Source organism: Podarcis tiliguerta (genome assembly GCF_965153285.1).
Source record: "Podarcis tiliguerta genome assembly, chromosome: 10".
In the NCBI taxonomy this organism is placed as follows: domain Eukaryota; kingdom Metazoa; phylum Chordata; class Lepidosauria; order Squamata; family Lacertidae; genus Podarcis; species Podarcis tiliguerta.
The window spans coordinates 58,035,694-58,055,806 of NC_139543.1; the positions used below are offsets into that span (position 1 = coordinate 58,035,694).

At 47.6% G+C, this 20,113-nt stretch overlaps 1 protein-coding gene across 15 annotated transcripts in view; it reads left to right on the forward strand.

The window, feature by feature from the left end:
- CALD1 (caldesmon 1) overlaps positions 1-20,113 on the forward strand; it is a 201,184-nt gene that overhangs the window by 68,996 nt on the left and 112,075 nt on the right. For all 15 annotated transcript variants that reach the window (XR_014502607.1, XM_083401934.1, XM_083401958.1 and 12 more), the window contains one exon: positions 17,053-17,158. The gene's annotated coding sequence lies outside the window, so the exon portion shown is untranslated. The remainder of the gene's footprint in view (positions 1-17,052; positions 17,159-20,113) is intronic.

The following is a 20,113-nucleotide window of genomic DNA, read 5'->3' on the forward strand; positions in this document are numbered from 1 at the left end:
AAGGCGTGGCCGCACTGCCCCGAGCTGCATAGGCTCCTCCGTTAAATCAGTTGTGACCGTGGGGCTGCCGGAAAAAGCTGGTGCCGTGAACTGGAAGTGTCGGCGACCCCGGGCCTGACGACGATCCTCCAACCGGTCGCCTATTTGTAGACTCCGTTGAATGAGAGTGTCCAGCGTGGTGGGGCGTTCCATTGTGGCCAACTGGTCCAGTACCTCGTCCGAAAGCCCTTCGAGATACTGGTCCCGCAGTGCCGAGTCATTCCAGGTCAAGTCCTGTGCCAACAGCCGGAACTCCGTGGTATATGTGGCCACCGTGGACTTGCCCTGTTTCAAATGCCGAATCGCCCGGTTGGCTTGACTCTCTTTCTGGGGGTTGCCGAACGCGGCCTCCAAACGATTGCAAAACCCCGTATAGTCTGCCAGCAAGGGGGAGTCTTGCCTGAGTAGCGGCAACGCCCACTTGGCCGCCTGGTCCTTTAACAAGCTAATCAAAAAGTGCACCTTGGTACGGTCGTCAGGAAAGTTCCGGGCTCGCCCCTGAATATACAGTTTGGCCTGGGCCAGGAACATGGGAAAGCTGGCCGGGGCTCCATCAAATTTCTCAGGCAAAGCCACTGGGTACTTGCCCGGAGCCGGGGCGTCGGCCCCAGAAGCCGGTAGGGCTTCCAAGCGTTGCTGAAGTGCCTCAACCGCGTCACTGAGCTGCTGCACGGTGTGAGACAAGGCCTGGTTCTCCTGGGCCAAAGCCACCAGTGCAGCCGCCTGTTCAGCCATGGCCTCTGGCTCTTCCCGAACGCACCCCGACGAAGGGGGAGTGCGGGAGGTGGCGGGAGCAAACTGTGCTGGTCCCGGGGGTAAGGTACCTTGGGTGTAGCAAAGTCCACACGAAGAGGGGCAAGGTCCGAGGCAGAGTGCCGGGCGGTGAACAGGAACGCTGGAACAGGAGGCTGTGCAGGGAACAGGAACACCGGATGGTCGGGAACAGGAGGCCGAGCAGGGAACAGGAGTACCGGATAGTCACGAGCAGGGATCACGAACGCAGGAAGGTCCGAAGCCAACAACGACGTTGCTCCCGCAACCTGGGGCCGGGCTGACTGGGCTTTTATCCTCTTCTAAGGCCGGGGGCGGTCCCGGCCCCCAGGAGCCCCGCCTCCTCTGGCCTTAAGGCGAGCACTCCTCCTGGGGGCAACCAGTTCCCTTCGCCTCTCTGCTCTAAACCTCTGCAGATCAGGAGAGGCCGAAGGGTTACTGGGCCCTGGAGGAGGCTCACCTGTGGCCACTGAGTCGTCAAGCCTCTCTGGGGCCAGAAGGGCTTCACCTGGGGCCAGCTCCTGATGCACTGCCACAGGTGCAGGCTCTTCAGCATCTAGGCCTGGCCCCAGTTCAGCCGGCCCTGGAGGCGGGGACTCCTGTGCAGGCCGGGATTCCTCTGTTTCATCCTCCGAATCGGAATCCCAGGCCATCACAAGCACAATGGTGTGAGAACTTGAGAACTTCCCCTGGTATCTGCAGAGCCTCTACATCCCTGCACACAGCTCCCTTCATTGTGAGGTGGAAAGGGTGGTTTCCCCTCCCGCACCCCAAAATGGCATAGAGCTGAGGGAGGAAATTGGAAGTGTGGCAGTCTTCCAGCTCCGTGTGATTTTCAAGGTACAGATTGGTACACCTGAGAAGGTGAGGAACACAGGGAGATCAACAGGATGGAGAGGAAAGAGGAGTGAGCCTGAAGATTGAGGGAAGGGAATCAGAAGTTATCAGGGAGAGGTGGGGTGAGGGGAGAAAGTGAGGGTGCTAGAGGTTTCAGAAGGGAAAGAGTTCAAGAGAGTTTGAGAGAGAACATGGAGTGCCAGAGAGAAAAAGAGTGTGTACACACAAGTTGGATCAAAGAAAAGAGAGCCTGTTGAAATTGCATTTTTAAAAATTCGTTCCCCCTCAAATCACAGATCACGTGTGTTTCCATTGTCTGAACTCTAAAAATCATGGATCCTGCACTTTTTAACATTGCCATGCATAAAGACATGGATCCAAGGCACAGACCCTGATGAGGCCTCATAATTTTTACAAGAATATCCTGAAAACCACCATGAAATCGTAGGTCACCTCTGTGTCTGCAGATGGTCTTCTGTTGGTTTTGTTGTCATCTCATGCCTTGGCTCAATGGTTTTATGGTGCTAGCAAGCTCTAGTAATGTGATGGTTTTTTTGTTGTTTTTTTAAGTGCAGTCACCAATTAAAGTTTCAGTTTGATTTGGCGAGTGTGGAGGTTGCATGGAAAAATCATGCAAATCCATTTTAATTCTACTGGATTTGAGTCTAACCTTGACCCCCATGGAAAAGCAAAGTGTTGAATCCAACTATCTAGAGTAGAACCATTGAAATTAATGGAGCAAATTTAGTAATGTCGATCGAATTCAATGAATCTGCTTTGAGCATGGCTAACATGAGACAGAACCGTGTGTGTGTGTGTGTGTGTGTGTGTGTGCGCGTGCGTGTGTACAGGGAAAGGAGAAGGAGAAGGAAACCCATAAGTGCCCATGGGTCCAGAGACTGGCAACCCCTGCACTAAGTCTTGGCCTCTCCCCCAGAAGTACTAGAAGAGTCCAGCAACTTATTGTGAAGCACTGAGCACCTTGTCCAGCCAGGACTCTGGCTTCTAAATATAAACTGCTAAATGTCCATATGTGGTGGGCTGTTCTGGGCAATCTTGATTCATTCTGAAGGTATGTCCCAATGAGGCAATCCTTTGGCTGTTTACTTGGGCACCAACAAAACCCATAACGATCGAAACCCATTTTTATGGACCGTAGCAGAAGCCAGGTAGTTCTCAAGGGAAATTTATGGGTTTGAACGAACAGCAAGATTCATGGGGCAAACTAGCAGCGTTATTTATAGCATAGGATAAAATTTAGGTTTACCACTAATTGCAGTTTTTTTTTATTTTAAAAAATTTAATACTTGCAAAAAAAGAGACATGCGTGATTTATATGGAAATATGTTATGAAGTTTCCATAGTGAAACAGAGTGGGATAGAAAAAGGGTTGTCTGTGTCTTATTATTTTCTAATGGCTGTCACAAGCAATTAATTCATTGGGCTCGTTCATTAATTTGAGATTCTTGCAAAATAATGTATAGATTTTAATTAGTGTTTTTGCTTGCATATTTATTTTGAGAACTGAGTTTAAGTGCTCTTCTGAAACTGAAACCTTAATAGGCTCATAACATAAGACATTCTTTCAGTTTCAGTCCATTGGTCCAAGGAGAAGCAGAGAAGCCCAAGCTTGTTGAAATGGCAGACTTTACCTACGATGCAAATATTTATTTACTTATTTTACACAAAATATTTATAGGCAATTTTTTTTGATTAACGCAACATTGAAAGTGGACACTTCAAAAAGAGGAAAATGTATGGGAGCTTTATGGTTAGCGTGAGAGCTCAGAGATTAATGCAGAAATCTCATTCGTTCAGTTTTCCCCCTGTTCATGTTAATGGAGGGAGCGCTAGGCCACTAGAACCCTGGCAATCCCAATGCCATCAAAGATGAGGATATGCTGGGGATTTATCTGCTGGGCCTTCTTCATATGTTCAAAAGAACATATGGAAGCATAAAGTGGATGTTGAGGCCATTGGTCTCACCCCCAAGTAGGGATGGACTTGTTTGTTTCCAATCTTGAGTTCTGCTTTCCCCATTTCTGTATCAGCTTGCAACCCCCCCCCCCAAAACATCGTCTTGAAAATTGGTGTTTATTTTTGTGTGTGGTTTACTCCTAACATACACGTTTTTGCACATTGTTTTCACATGCCCTACTTTACAAAGGGCCATCGTCTGCTTGAAATTGCCCTCTATTTGAATGACAGGACTGCCCCTATCATTTGCTGGCATGAGGCAGCTGCCTTAGACGACAGGAGCTTTGGGACAAGGGGTGGCAGCCAGGTTTTAGAGGACAGAGATCTATGTCTGCTCCCTCCATGCTAGCCTTCTGTCTTTAGGAGTACCGTCCCATCACCAGTGTTGAAGCGAGACTCAACTTCCAGCCCAGTTGGCTTCTGTAAGTGGATTGGGATGGGAAGTGCCATCTTGCTTTTTGACCCAGGGACTGAACAGTCTTGAACTGGCCCCGTTGAAGGACTGGCTAGTCCGAATCCAGTTTAAAGCTAAAGAACTTTTAAAGAGGAGAGCAGGAAGGACCATGAAGTTGCCCATGTTGGGAAAGATGGAGGGCACAAGGAGAAGGGGACGACAGAGGACGAGATGGTTGGACAGTGTTCTCGAAGCTACCAGCATGAGTTTGACCAAACTGCGGGAGGCAGTGGAAGACAGGAGTGCCTGGCGTGCTCTGGTTCATAGGGTCACGTAGAGTTGGACATGACTAAACAACTAAACAACAACAACAACAAACTTCATCAACCATCAGTTAGTATCACCTGGGCAGCAAACTGGACAGACACACTGCTCCCCTAATCATAGCATTTATCTTCCCGTATGTGAAAGGTATCATGTTTCTATTTAATAATGTAATTATTTCTAAATGTGCAATTAAATTGCAGTGGTTATTTCTAAATCAGTGTATGTAAACGTTAGCATAATACACATTTGATGCAAATCACTGCCCTCTCTTTTTTTGGAGCGCCGCAACCCCAGAGTCGGTCACGACTGGACCTAATGGTCAGGGGTCCCTTTACCTTATTCCCACTTTTGGGGTGACACGTAAATGGCCACCTTATCAAGCAGCAGAACCAGGAGCCCACAGAAAGCAGCAGTGGGGTCCACAGGTTGTTGGGGGTGCTTAATGTTGCCATCCTCTGACCTTGGCCCGGCATGGGTTCCTTCCTGATGCTTAAAAGACAAGCAGTAGTGGATCTTCATAGGAAGAAAGAACTATGAGCAGCACCTGGTTCCAGAATTCTAAGCTTGTGTCTGTGCTGATGGCATTTGGCACCTGCTCTGGTTAGTGAATCTTGCTGGGTCTGCTCAACCCTAGCTTACGGAAGTCTGTGCAGGGTCTGTCTCCGAATATGTTGGCCTCTCCCATATATATTACAGTCTCTCTCTAGCCCTGTGTTTGCTAGCTTCCTCGCTTGGATCAGGGGCTACAGTGAGTGCAGGCCATATCTGTTGTTTTGCATCTTCCCCATTTGTCCTTGGAATGCGTTTGCTATTCTTGGCGTACCGAGAGATGTTGTTGGGAATTGACTAAGCTGCTTCAAGGTCTCTTGGCTCAGTTGGCGCTTTACTTACTTGACATTCCATTTTGTTAAGGGGTTTTTGTCATCCCCCCCACGCAAAAAAAGGGCTAGCGATTCAGAGGCCTTCAAGGCTGACTGCAACAGAGGAATAAATTTCCAACGACGGTTGTTAATGCTCTTGCCTTCTCAGGGCATATTTATATGGCAATGGTTGGAGAGAGGAAGGGACTGCAGATTGCTGAGGAGAGCAGACTGCATAGAGGTTTCACCTGCTCTGTTTGCAGCTGACTGAGGGCCATGAACATGAGATTCTTAATCTGAGAGTTGTAAGTTCAAGCCTCACCTTGGGCACAAGATTCCTGCATTGCAGGGGGTTGGACTAGATGACCCTCGTGGTCCCTTCCAACTCTACAGGTCTGTGATTTTGTGAAAACTAGGTTGAGCAATGACAAACACAGACACTTGATCCATACTCCCCATTTCCTGGAGAAGTAGAGAGTTCCAGGAGCAGCTGTTTACTGAAGGGGTGGGGAACCTTTTCTGGTCAGTGGGCCAGATCCTTATTTCCTCACTTCTAGGAGACCAAATTTGACACCAAAGGTGTCAATCACCTGATGTCATCACTTGAAGCTGCGATTTGAAGCCCCAGTGGTTGGAATGTCAAAGCACAGAGTGAGGCTGTTTGAAAGCCCTTTTCCAAACAACCCTTTAAAGCTCTGAAAACCATAGCTTTGAAGAGCAGTGTGGATCTGTTTGCAAAAGGGCTTTTAAACAGCCCCACACTATGCTTTGGCCGCATTCAACCAAATGGAGCAGGGTTGAAGCCTCTGCTCAACAGCTGATGAGGAAAGGGTTCAATTCTGTTGGTAGCAGTGGCCTCCTTCGCCAGCACATTCCCCGCCCCACTCACATCACCCAGTGATGTCAGCTGATTGACAGATGTGTGTGGTTTGGGGGAAATGGCCTCAGGGGTTGGAAATTGCTCACCCCGGGTTTACTGGGTAATTTCCTGTACTGTATTGAGACATAGCAAATTAAATATGCCCTGCCTCCTCAAACCCAATCCATCCTGCAAACTCACTCCTTTTCTTCTGTGAGAAAACCTCTGGTCCCTCTTTGATTAATACATCTGTACCCTGCTGCCTGCACAGGAACTGCACCACCGTGAAAGAAATGCAAACTCTTGATTTATTTTTGCTCGTAGTTTCAAGTTGTATTGCTGTAAAAATGATGAATGAATCTCCTTTCAAGGTTCATGGCTATGACCTGTGTCAGATGTGCAAGAATCTAAGTCTTCCCTAACGGCAGTAGAAAGTTTTTTAGTTTTGCTCATCCAAAAATGGAACAAATGCTCTCTATGCCAAAAAAGGCAGAGATATTGGACTCACTCCAGCCAAAATAGCTTCGTTCCAGTGAAAACAGGAATCAGATGTACAGTCCTTATGATAGACTAATAGCACAGTGCTATTTGCCATATGTTAATTGCAGTGACATTAGACCCATATTTTCTCATATGCAATTGCCTTAATTGTTACCATCAGTGGCCTGCAATGTCAGGCAGGAATGTCATTTGAAGAAATTGCTATTGCAGAAGACATTTTGGTTCAGCTTGGGCATTCCTGAAAGTCGTTTGAAAGAGGGAAACCGTGTTTGCATCTGTACAGCCAATCCGGCAGGTAGCAAAAACAGATGGGACTCTATTTGGTGTCTCTATTGGGTGGGGAAACCTGTGACGTTCCAGATGTTTACTTATTCAATATATATATCTATCCCACACCTTTTCTTCAAGGAGCTCAAGGTGACGTGCACATTTTGCTGCCTCTCCATTTTATCCCCCTTCGCTGTCAGGAGCTGGAGTCAGGTGCAGGTCAGATATGGTGTCAGTGAAGTCAACTCTTCATACAAAGAAACAAAAACAGCTGAGGCCTCGTGGTTCCAGCAACTCTTCCCAGTAGGTCTTGCCCCAGTGAGACAGTTGCGAGGACTGATGGTCCTTCCTACAGCTGCCTAAGTCCCCTCCTCTCCAGGGTCCCCCCCCAAGCCATTGGAGACTGTGCCTGTGTGCAACCAATCTCTCCTCTTCTCTTTTCATTTCTCCGTTTGTTCTCAGAGACTGGAGGTTGGTGGTGGGTAGAGATGGTTGCAACAGGAGGGGGAGACTCCCTGGATTCTTCAGCAGCCGGCCTCATCTCTGTCTCCTAGCCCTCCTCCTCTCCAGCCTTTGAATTAGGACTGCTCTCTGCCATAGCTTCTTCCTGCTAACTAAACCCTGTTGCTTCTTCTACTTCCAACACCTCCTTCTCCCAGTCTGGAGGTGCTGTTGGTAAACCAGGAGGTAGCTTGGTCGCAGGGAAGTAGGCAGCTTGTATGATGCAACTAGATTTCTATATACAAACAAGCTGCTCAGACTGCAGAGGTCGGCTAAGGTTTGTGGATTTATGTCACACCGCTTGAGGCTTAAAGGTAAAGGTACCCCTGCCCGTACGGGCCAGTCTTGACAGACTCTACGGTTGTGCGCTCATCTCACTCTTGAGGCCGGGAGCCAGCGCTGTCGGCAGACACTTCCGGGTCACGTGGCCAGCGTGACAGGCTGCATCTGGCGAGCCAGAGCCGCACACGGAAATGCCGTTTACCTTCCCGCTAGTAAGCGGTCCCTATTTATCTACTTGCACCCGAGGATGCTTTTGAACTGCTAGGTTGGCAGGCTCTGGGACCGAGCGACGGGAGCTCCCCCCTCTGTGGGGATTCGAACCGCCGACCTTTCGATCGGCAAGTCCTAGGCGCTGAGGCTTTTACCCACAGCGCCACCCGCATCCCAAGGCTTGAGGCTTAGGTCACCTGAAAAGTGCCGGGTCACTAAACTGTAGTACCTCCTTCTGGCCATCTGGATGGGTAGTGCCCAAGAGCAATTATCAGTAGCTCCCTCTTCTGGCAAAACTGCTACTGTGATACAGGACTGACTCCTAGAGTTCCTGGTGCTAGATACTTGCCGCTGTCCTACTTGCATGTTGTGGTCAAAGGGGGCTTGTGGAAGTAGTATATAATCTCAATTTATTGTTCCCAAATTAACATGCAAATAGAAGTGGAGTCAAAGTTGTATTTGTTTTCAGCCTAGAATAGTCATAGGAAATCCGTGGCCCCTTAGATGTTGGCAGACAGAGATTATGGAGGTTGGATTCTAATAACGTCTAGAAGGCCATGGGCTCTCCCGTCTGTGGCCTGCGGTCAGCAAACGTTTTCAGCAGGGGGCCGGTCGTCTATCCCTGAGAGCTTGTGAGGGGCCGGGCTATATTTTTTTGGGGGGAATGAACAAATTCCTATGCCCCACGCATAACCCAGAGATGCATTTTAAATAAAAGGACACATTCTACTCATGTAAAAACACGCCGATTCCCGGACCGTCCGTGGGCCGGATTTAGAAGGTGAGTGGGCCTTAGTTTGCCTACCCATGGCCTAGAGCAGTGGTGTAGCGTGGGGGGTGCAGGGGGGGCCGGCCGCACCGGGTGCAACATCTGGGGTGGGGGCGCTCGCACTCGCAGCTCTCTGCCCCTACCTGGCTCACTCACTCTCTCTCACTGCAGTGGTGGCTGTGCGAATCCGATCCGAGCCGCCGGGTCGCCGCCCACTGTGGAGGGGAGGGTGCCAGGCATGCAGTGCGGTGCGGAGAGAGAGCGAGGGACTATCTGGGGGAGGGACAGTGCAGCGGGGGGCGCAAATTACTTGCCTTGCCCCGGGTTAGGGGGCGCAAATTACTTGCTTTGCCCCGGGTGCTGACAACCCACGCTACGCCACTGGCCTAGAGGGTGCCTGTTTGCATGAACCCCGGCCCAGATTTAGGGAAAGGAAATCTTTAGTGCAGGGCTGGTCCATCCATGAGGCGAGGGGAGCCAACTGCCTCAGGCGGCAGATCCACCAGGGCAGCAGATTCTGATGTCAATCTCTCTCTCTCCCCCCCCCCGCCATTCCTGATGTAGATTCTCCCTCACCCCTTCTTTCTTGACAAGGAGAGTGAGGAATATGTCATTTTGGGATCTGCCTCAGGTGCCAAAATGTCATGGGCCAGCTCTGTGGCAGTGTAATAAACAAGCATTCATTGCTCTAGCTCTTGTAAATGAACAGAAAGCGTACGTGTTTGATTCATTTTCGGTATTCATTTCAAGCCAAATAAATGTGTAACTGGAGATCCAGTTGACGCCGAGGCACCATTAAAAGCGAGAAAAGAAGGGGAGAGGCGGCCTTTTATCTCCGCCGTATCCCTCGCCAGGCGAGTGGATGTGACACATTGTCACATACAGACATCATTTCTGCAGTTCAGAGGAAGAATTTGAAGCATTTCGCTGCACTATTGAAGTGGATGGGAAAAAGTCAAAGGGGGACTATTTGGAAACTTTCAGTCAGGCATTCCAAATTCCTGCGAAGGCATCCCAGAGCGATCATCATTCTGGAGAACTTCTGCTGAACAGCACTCGTGAGACAGAGAGAAATATGAGAGAGAGAGAGAGGATGGCTTGCCTTGAGAAGAATCATGCCATTGTTTTCCTGATAATTACTTTGAGACTTCATTCAGTGGTGTGTGTTGGCATTCAAGAAATAGACGCTGCATAGGTCAGGAGCTTAGAATCTCAGCTCCCGAACTACTTCCTGCTATAGGTCTTTGAAAGGGCAGAAAGATACCAAGAGGAGGAGCCATAGCTCAGCAGTGTGGCTGAAGGTCCCAGTGTTATCTCTGGCACCTCCAGGTAGGGCTGGGAGAGACCACCTGCCTGACGGTCAGTGTGGGCAGTACTAAGATAGCTCAATGGTTTGACTTGGTATAAGGCACTATCCTTCTATCTTCCTATGCTCCTAATCCATTTCTGTGAGTTTGGGAACATAGCGCCGGGTTTCAAGAGATGTTTGGGTGTGCTGAGCTCAGCCAAAGAAGTGATAACGGTGGTGTAATATCTGTCAATGTGAAACTGAGGGGGGTGAGGAATCTAAATTAGGGATGAGAAACTTATTGGGACTCCAACTCCCATCAGACCCAGTCAGCATGACCTGTGGTTAGGGATGATGGGAGCTGGCATCCAACGACCTCTGAAGGGCCAGTGGTTCCCCATCCTAGCCTATTTAGTAGTACAGTGGTACCTTGGGTTAAGAACTTAATTCATTCTGGAGGTCCGTTCTTAACCTGAAACTGTTCTTAAAGGTACCACTTTAGCTAATGGGGCCTCCCGCTGCTGCTGCTGCGCCACCACCGCACGATTTCTGTTCTCATCCTGAAGCAAAGTTCTTAACCTGAGGTACTATTTCTGGGTTAGCAGAGTCTGTAACCTGAAGCCTCTGTAACCTGAGGTACCACCGTATTTTAAATTCGGTTGATTTTTATTTTTTTATTCTTTTACATTGCCTAGTGCCTTCATTTAAAGCAAGAACACCCCTGTGAGTTTCTAGGAATGCCCACTCCACCCCCCAAAAAAGTAATGTTTTATTTATTTGTTTACTTTTTAAAACCACAACAGCAACACATAAAAGAATAGCAGTGGGGAACCTGTGGCCCCCTGGATACTGCTGGGCTGCATCAGCCCCTGCCCCCATAGCCAGGGATGCTGGGAATTGTAGTCCAGTAGCACCTCAACGGGTGGACGCGGGTGGCGCTGTGGGTTAAAGCCTCAGTGCCTAGGGCTTGCCGATCGAAAGGTCGGCGGTTCGAATCCCCGCGGCGGGGTGCGCTCCCGCTGTTCGGTCCCAGCGCCTGCCAACCTAGCAGTTCGAAAGCACCCCTGGGTGCAAGTAGATAAATAGGGACCGCTTACTAGCGGGAAGGTAAACGGTGTTTCCGTGTGCGGCTCTGGCTCGCCAGAGCAGCGATGTCACGCTGGCCACGTGACCCGGAAGTGTCTTCGGACAGCGCTGGCCCCCGGCCTATAGAGTGAGATGGGCGCACAACCCTAGAGTCTGTCAAGACTGACCCGTACGGGCAGGGGTACCTTTACTAGCACCTCAAAGGCCACAGGTTCTTTGTTCCTCCTGTAAAGGATCAGGCAAGACTGAATACTGTGCTAAGTGGGGCAGATGGGGCACAGTCCAGCACAAGCTGGCAAGGGGTGTTCTAACCACTATACCACTCTGTCTCCCAGATACTGAAAGGTGTTTGGCATCCTTCCCTTATGAACTTGCGTATGAGCATATCCTGGGAAGCAGAGAAGAGATGTCTAGCTCTGCCCCCACTTCCTTTCTTCTTCTTCCTTCCTTGCATTTTTCTCCCCAAGGAGCAATGGAAAGACATTTTGGTGGATGGCAGCGGGTTGTGTTGTTCATAGACTTGAGTGCAGTCTTGAGAACGTTTAAGAGCTAACACTCAGCAACGAGTAAGTTTCCCATGAGAAGCGCAAAAATAATGGAATGCCATAAATAGCTAATACTATTTGTGTTTCCTGCAGACAAAGAGGGGGAAATTGGCTGGTTTTAAGCATCTGTCACAGTCATATTGAGGCATCTGGCTATGTTTTTGCAGTGCCCGTCTCACACTCCTTTGCCCTACAAGGCAGAGAGACAAAGCCCCCATCCGTGCTACACATATAAAGCAGTATCATGTCACTTTAAATGGTCATGTCTTTCCCCCCAAAGAATCCTGGGAAATGTGGTTTGTTAAGGGGGCTGAGAGTTGCTTGCTAAGAGACCCCTATTCCCACCCCAGGACCATAATTCCTAGAGAGGTTTAACAATCAGTGGCTCTTCCCAGGGAATGCTGGGAACTGTAGCTCTGTGATGGGGAATAAGGGGCCTCCTAGCAACTCTCAGCACCCTTAACAAACTAGTGTTCATAGAATCATAGAATCATAGAGTTGGCAGAGACCACAAGGGTCATCGAGTCCAACCCCCTGCCAAGCAGGAAACACCATCAGAGCACTCCTGACATATGGTTGTCAAGCCTCTGCTTAAAGACCTCCAAAGAAGGAGACTCCACCACACTCCTTGGCAGCAAATTCCACTGTCGAACAGCTCTTACTGTCAGGAAGTTCTTCCTAATGTTTAGGTGGAATCTTCTTTCTTGTAGTTTGGATCCATTGCTCCGTGTCCGCTTCTCTGGAGCAGCAGAAAACAACCTTTCTCCCTCCTCTATGTGACATCCTTTTATATATTTGAACATGGCTATCATATCACCCCTTAACCTCCTCTTCTCCAGGTTCCCAGGACCCTTTGGGTGAAGACACGGCTGTTTAAAGTGGTGCAATACTGATTTAATTGTATAGTGCGGATGGAGCCAAAGAACCCTTTGCCACTCATTCAGTTTGACGAAAAGAGTCTGTTTCCTGATATATTTCCTGATTATTATTTCCTGAGATAATCAATCAAAGGCCGACAAACAGAAGGGAACAACAAGCGAAAATTCACATCATGAGTAAACTATTTGTGGGTATAGAGGAATGCAGCATTGATTGGAAGTATTATGTATGGTCCACAGGAGGGAAAACGGACTCCCGTGCAGTGGTGTTTCTGAAGTGCCCTGCATGAAAGGAGTCTGTTGTATGTTATATTGCATGCTCACCTAGCTTTATGAGTGTGGGGGTGCGCTCTGCGCAATTTTCGATAAGAATAATATGAAACAAAAAACACACACACAAAACCCTCACCCTTCCCTTCCCTCCAAGATGGAATGCTAACCAATCCCCTTATGGCAAATGCAGTGTTTATTTTTAATTAAAAAATAACAGAGCTGAGTTGACCTCAGTTTTCCCAGCTGCTATTCTTCCATCATAGCAGCTCATTGGTTGGCTTTCCCTTGCTGATTTCTGTCATTATTTGCACTGAGCCTGTATGTGATATATATTTATACTTTTACACGGGAAGACACCCGAGGACACCAAAACCTGCATTCCTGTACCCGTGAAAATCTACGAAAGCATATATATATATATATATATATATATATATTCACATTGCCTCCCATTTATTTAGCAGTACAGCTGGCCAATTGTTCACTAAGGGGTAATGCAATATTAAATGTTTTGTGTCATGCAGGCTGGCATCAGCTGTTGCTTCCCCAGGCAGCTCTAGGGGACTCCAGGACCTTAGCGGAGCTCACCAATGAATGCTACCAGCTGCCCCATTAGGTGGCTAGGTCTGAGCTGCTCGTTTAGTTTCCCTCAATGTCCTGGAGCAGCGCTAAGTACAGTGGTGCCTCGCAAGACGAAAAGAATCCGTTCTGTGAGTCTCTTCGTCTAGCGGTTTTTTCGTCTTGTGAATCAAGCCCATTAGCGGATTAGTGGATTAGCGCTATTAGTGGTTTAGCGGCTATTAGCGGCTATTAAAGGCTTAAGGGATTAGCGGATTAGCTGCTAAAAGGCTATTAGCAGCTTAGTGCCTTAGAAAAAGGGGGTGGGGAGCGAAAAAAACCCCCCAGGAATCGCAAGACATTTTCGTCTTGCGAAGCAAGCCCATAGAGAAATTCGTCCTGCGAAGCACCTCCAAAACGGAAAACCCTTTCGTCTAGCGGGTTTTCCGTCTTGCGAGGCATTCGTCTTGCGGGGCACCACTGTATGGGGCATTGTGGGAATTAAAATGGTGGCTCTATAGTGCCTGGCATGGACTGCAGGGCAGCGGCTGCCACTGGGGCACTCTGAAGGGGCCCTCAAACTTGGAGGTAACCCTGAAGCTACCTGTGGTTATATTTTGTCTGTGTCGCAAAGATTTTATGTTGCATTACCACAGCATTTGTGGCTATATCTCTACCCAGCCCCAGTACAGTGAAACCTTGGTTCCTGAACGGCTTAGTTGCCGAACAAATCGGCTCCTGAACGCCACAAACCCAGAAGTAAGTGTTCCAGTTGGCGAATGTTTTTGGGAAGCTGAACGTCCAAAGCTTGAGTGCAGGAAGCTCCTGCAGCCAATTGGAAGCCGTGCCATGGTTTTGACCGCTTTCAGGAGTCGAACAGACTCCTGGAATGAATTACGTTTGAGAACCAAGGTACCACTGTACTCAAATTACAATGGCCCAGAGAGATTCTCTGGGGTGCTGGATCCTGGGCAACTTTCCCAAAGATTTCACTTACTGATCCTGTATGTTCGTCCATTCAAAGAGCAGCCTGTTCAACCAGGCTGGGAACATTAAATCTGCCATGTGGCAATCCCTTGCAGACGGCTGCAGCACCTGGAGGCAATCAAGTCAGATCATGTATCCACAGCAGTGACCAGGGGAGGAATGACTGCCGGGAGGAAGGCAGAAAGCATAAATGCCATAGTACAACTGATGCCTTCATCTGCCCCAGCTGTAACAAAACATGTCTCTCTTGTATTGGTCTCTACAGCCACAGCAGGTGCTGTAACTCTCCAAAAGTTTGGTGCACTCTTCCATTTTCTCCTGAGATAGGTGGGGGCCAGCAATTAGTAAGATGAGTGTGTTTCAGGGGTGTTGGAGAATTCCAAGGAAAGCTGAAACGGGAGCAGAAATTGCCAGTGTCTGCTTATTTTCTCCATGACCAAAATGGAAATCAATTCTGCAAATATGATTGGTATTTTCTGCAGCTGTTGTTTTCAGTCTGAAAATATGCAATTGATTATGTGATCCTCCCTGCTTTTGCATTGTGTTTCCTTCACATTGAAATGAATGGAGTAACATAATGACAACATGAATCACACAATGTATGTAATTAATTATGTAATTTATGCAATTTTGCTACAGTAGCGAGTGAAATGAATAATGTAGCTTTGGGGAGAAGGCGAACTGCAGCCTGTTGGAAACAGTGCTGCAACACACTGTGAAATGGAAAACAGCGCTTCCTTCCATCCCAAGATTTGTAAACACAGAGATATATCACAGCCCATGTTAACACTGCTAACATTTCCTATATAATACCCAACCAATTCCTCACTCCTTTATGGTCAAATATAAGAACAAAAAACCCCCAAAATGTCTTGCAAAAGAGATTCATCTTCATTTTTAGTGACTGCTCTGCCTCTCCATTTTGAAGTAATTCTGGTCTCTGCCAGCCAGGGTAGTGTGAGCGGCTGCCAAGCGATGCTTCGAATGAGTCAGTTTCTATTTGCCTCTTGTCCCAACAGCTATTTCCTGTCTCCTTATGGCACTAATTCTGTGCGCATATTAAAACTTGGATAGGAAAACCCCCGAAAAAGCACTTCTTCAGCTTTTCCAGAAAGGCACAATGAACTCCACATCCTGCTGTCATTAGAGCTCTTGGTAGCAGAGCTTTTGAAGCTAGAAGGCAAACGGAATGTCTAGGGAAATGCAGTGAAGTAATTTTTATTAACAGCAGTAAACGGATTGCTCCGGCAGGGGTATTCTGTTGCAGAAACGCCTCTCTCCAATGGCCTGTGTCATTCCTAGATGTGAAGATTTGCAAAGAGATGCATAGGCTGTTTTGACTAAGGCTCGATTTGGACAATACGCCTTTCATGTGGAGCCCACTGGAAACTGCCTCCACAGGACCAGTGCTCCCTGTGGCAAGGCTTTTTGTTAAAGGCACATAGGGCTGGAATCACACCAAAAAACTTTATGCAGGCATGGGAGGAGTGTGCAAGCCTAAGACCGAGTTCCACAGTGCACCAAAAAAGCTGCTCAGTTTTAATTGTGGTGAGATCCCAAGTCAGTAGCCATAATTCAGTTAATTGTTTTTCTTCAAATTACCCATGACCATAAACAGCTCCTAATCTTTCTGGCTGAGAGGAAATAGCAAAATCTTTTAACAAAAGTAAGATGACTTGAATAAGCGACATCCTTGTCAAAGCAGTAGCTGCGCTCCTTTGGCTGTTGGAGCCGATGAGGAGATGAAAGGGATGGGGAAGCTGCTCAGGTTGGCATTGTGCAGAGGTTTGGCAGGAAAGGTGAGCACTTTCTTCCAGAAAGGCTAGCTGCAAATATCAGGTAGTTCAAGGCCTCTGAGATATCTTCTTCCTGTTCTCAGAGCTTGCAGGACATGTGGGGGTGATTGGGTTAAGGGGTCACAAGTCTTGCCATCCTTCACAGCCCAGATTTACCGTCAGGAACTGGATCATGGCCAGTCTAGTCACTGGAGGTCAGATTAATTTGACATCAGCAGAAATGAAGATCTTGGTTTGGACCAATGTTGCCACTTACACCTTGTGAAAAAGAGAGACATGGCCACCCTATTTTGGAAAAGGGTTTTGGGTGACAGGAAAAGAGAAGGGTGCTTCTCTTACTATTGTTTCTCACCTGGTGGTTTTTGTAGTGGTTTTCACTTTGTCCATGAGTACTAGAAACTGTGTGCAATTTAAATGGTATTATAAGCCAAAGTCCTCCTTATTTAAAGCCCTAAACGGCCTCAGTCCAGTATACCTGAAGGAGCGTCTCCATCCCCATCGTTCTGCCTGGACACTGAAGTCCACCTCTGAGGGCCTGCTGGTGGTTCCCTCACTGTGAGAAGCGAAGTTACAGGGAACCAGGCAGAGGGCCTTCTCGGTGGTGGCGCCCGCCCTGTGGAACATCCTCCCATCAGATGTCAAAGGAAAAAACAACTCCCAGACTTTTAGAAGACATCTGAAGGCAGCCCTGTTTAGGGAAGCTTTTAATATCTGAAGGACTATTGTATTTTAATATTGTGTTGGAAGCTGCCCAGAGTGAGTGGGGTATAAAATATTATTATTATTATTATTATTATTATTATTATTATTATTATTATTATGGCTTCTCTTCTGTGAAGAGAAATCTTGCACACCTGCACACTCTTATGTGTGGGGAGCCTGTGTCTATATTGCAGCTGCCGGAGTAAGTCTGTTCTGCAAAAGTTCCTGAATGTAAAACGACAGTGTTATGTTGCTTTCGCCCCTCTTCAACGGAGTTGTGCAATAACACAGAAATGCTCTGGGTGGACTGCATCCTTCACCTCTTGAATCCTTTTCTCTCCACAGCGATAGCCTACTCAGGCTGCAGAGCCATCTCTGTCATCTAACCTCAAGCCTTCAGTCTTTGACACGCGACTGACCAGCTTTGACGTGCTTGCCCAGCTGAGTCGATGTGAGTATGATGGATGACCTTTTGAAATTTGTGCTACCTTGCACTGTTGTTTTGACACCTTCTCATTTTTCTTAAGAACACAATGCAGCTGCAACAAACCGTTGTAGGAAAACTGACCTTTCATGGGTATTTGTACTCTGCTTAATGAGTAGAAGTGGAGCCCACTTTCATCAAACTGGTGCTCTCCAGATACTTTGGACTACAAATCAGGAGAAGTTTTTATTTCATTTGCATTTAAAGGTGAACCTACCTAATTTGCTCTTTCTGGAACAATAGATCAACTGGGAACAGTCTTCAAAATCCACACTTCTCTGAGTTTTGCAGTGCTGTTCTCCAGTAACGTGTACCAAAATGCACATACTATGCATAAATATACATATATTAGTGAAATTAGCATGTAGAATTGTATATAATTGTGTATATTAGTGGAAATCTGCACTAAAATGCTGATGAATTTTCATGAGGACTTTTTTAATAATTGCAAACTGTTGTAGAAATGTGAAAACCCGAACTTAAGATTGGAAAAGTCAGCATTATAATCAAAAGAGAAGAGAGGATTTTCACCGCATTATTAAGATTCCCACTTCATTATTATAAAAGATTCACTTGTTGGGTCTTTTGAAGCTGTTTTCTGGGGATGAGAAAAGCTGTCATGCATCATCCACCATTAAGCTAACCTTGAGAAGTTTGATTCAAAGCAAGACTGACGCTTGAAACAGGCATGATTCAAATGAAGTGTGACGTTAGGATACCAGCTGCTCCGCTGTCAGGCAAAAGAGGCACATAGCTTAAATAGCACCTTTTGTTGAAGATGGACTAAGCTTTTTTCAAATATCTGAGCCTTGGGCGAAACATTTTAGCCTTCCTTGGGAGAATTAAGTGTGTAGTCAGGTGCAGAATTGTAGAGTCTGGAATCTAAGGTTTGATCATAGGACAGGGATGGTCAATGTGGTGCCCTCTAGATTTTGTGGGACTCCAGCTCCAGTCAGCTGCAGCCAGCATGACCAATGGCCAGGAATGCTGGGTGTTGAAATCCAACAATGTTGATTACTCCCGTCATAGAAGATAAGCACCACTATCAGTTTGAGAATGATGGTTGTGTGCCCCATTGTTTCCCCATTGTTTGACTTCCTGCATGCTGGCATCATGTGCTTGGGGCACTTACCTGCATTAAAAATATATATATTATGATTGTCATTTATGAGCATCTCATGCGTATAGATCCACAATCAGTTTAAATGGTGCTTCGTGTTTTGTGGTGGCACTGAAATTCAAAATGAAGAAGAAGAAGAAGAGTTTGGATTTGATATCCCGCCTTTCACTCCCTTTAAGGAGTCTCAAAGCGGCTAACATTCTCCTTTCCCTTCCTCCCCCACAACAAACACTCTGTGAGGTGAGTGGGGCTGAGAGACTTCAGAGAAGTGTGACTGGCCCAAGGTCACCCAGCAGCTGCATGTGGAGGAGCGGAGACGCGAACCCAGTTCCCCAGATTACGAGACTACCGCTCTTAACCACTACACCACACTGGCCTATGTGTCTCCGAAACACCTGCCCCCCAGGCAAGCCCAAACCCTCCCTGACATTTGAGCCTAGCATAGGAAGCTGAGTTGGAGCCACTGGTCTATCTAGATCAGTGTTACCTTCACTGACTGGCAGTGACTTTCTAGGGTTTCAGGTAGCAGACAATTCCTATCCTGGTCTGGAGGTACTGGGGATTGAACCTGGGATCTTCTGTTTGCAAGGCAGAAGCTCTACCTATGAGCTATGTTGCTTCCCTGGTTTGTAATGGGGTTCCCCCCAGCTCCAGCAATGCTGGCTGAGTCATTCAGTCAGTCTTCCTTGCTGCCAAGCCCCTTTCTTTCCCCAGATCTACACAGATCCAGTAGAACAGAGGACTTCAGCAGCTTCAGAGGCCTAATTTTTAAGGCATGAGCGCTACTCAAAAGTGTTCCTTGCTTTGGTGAAGCCTGGGAAATGGAGTTCCCAGTGCTCCATCTGGTACACAGACTGAGACCCTCCCTGCCCATGGACTGTCTTGCCTGAGTAGTGCATGCTCTGGTTATCTCTCGCTTGGACTACTACAATGCACTCTACATGGAGCTACCTTTGAAGGTGACTCGGAAACTGCAATTAATCCAGAATGTGGCAGCAAGACTGGTGACTGGGAGCGGCCGCCGAGACCATATAACACCGGTCCTGAAAGACCTACATTGGCTCCCAATAGGTTTCTGAGCACAATTCAAAGTGTTGGTGCTGACCTTTAAAGCCCTCAATAACTTTGGCCCAGTATACCTGAAGGAGCATCTCCACCCCCATCGTTCAGCCCGGACACTGAGGTCCAGCTCCGAGGTCCTTTTGGCAGTTCCCTCACTGTGAGAAATGAGGTTACAGGGAACCAGGCAGAGGGCCTTCTCGGTAGTGGCGCCCGCCCTGTGGAACGTCCTCCCATCAGATGTCAAGGATATAAACAACTACCTGACTTTTAGAAGACATTTGAAGGCAGCCCTGTTTAGGGAAGTTTTTAATGTTTGGTGTTTTATTGTGTTTTTAATATTTTGTTGGGAACTGCCCAGAGTGGCTGGGGAAACTCAGCCAATGGGTAGCGTATAAATAATAAATTATCATCATCATTATCATCATCAATGACTTGAATTGGGAGAGGTGCCGAACACTTCCACTGCCCATGTTACCTCTCCTCCCCAGAAACCACTTTGTTTCAGCTCCTTTTTATCCCAGTGGGGTACTGAGCCTAGAAGTACCGTATTTTTGCTCTATAAGATGCACCAAACCATAAGACGCACCTAGTTTTTGGAGAAGGAAAACAAGGAAAAAAAATATTCTGAATCCCAGAAGCCAGAACAGCAAGAGGGATCGCTGCTTTTGTTGCGCAGCGATCCCTCTTGCTGTTCTGGCTTCTGGGATAGCTGCACAGCCTGCATTCGCTCCATAAGACGC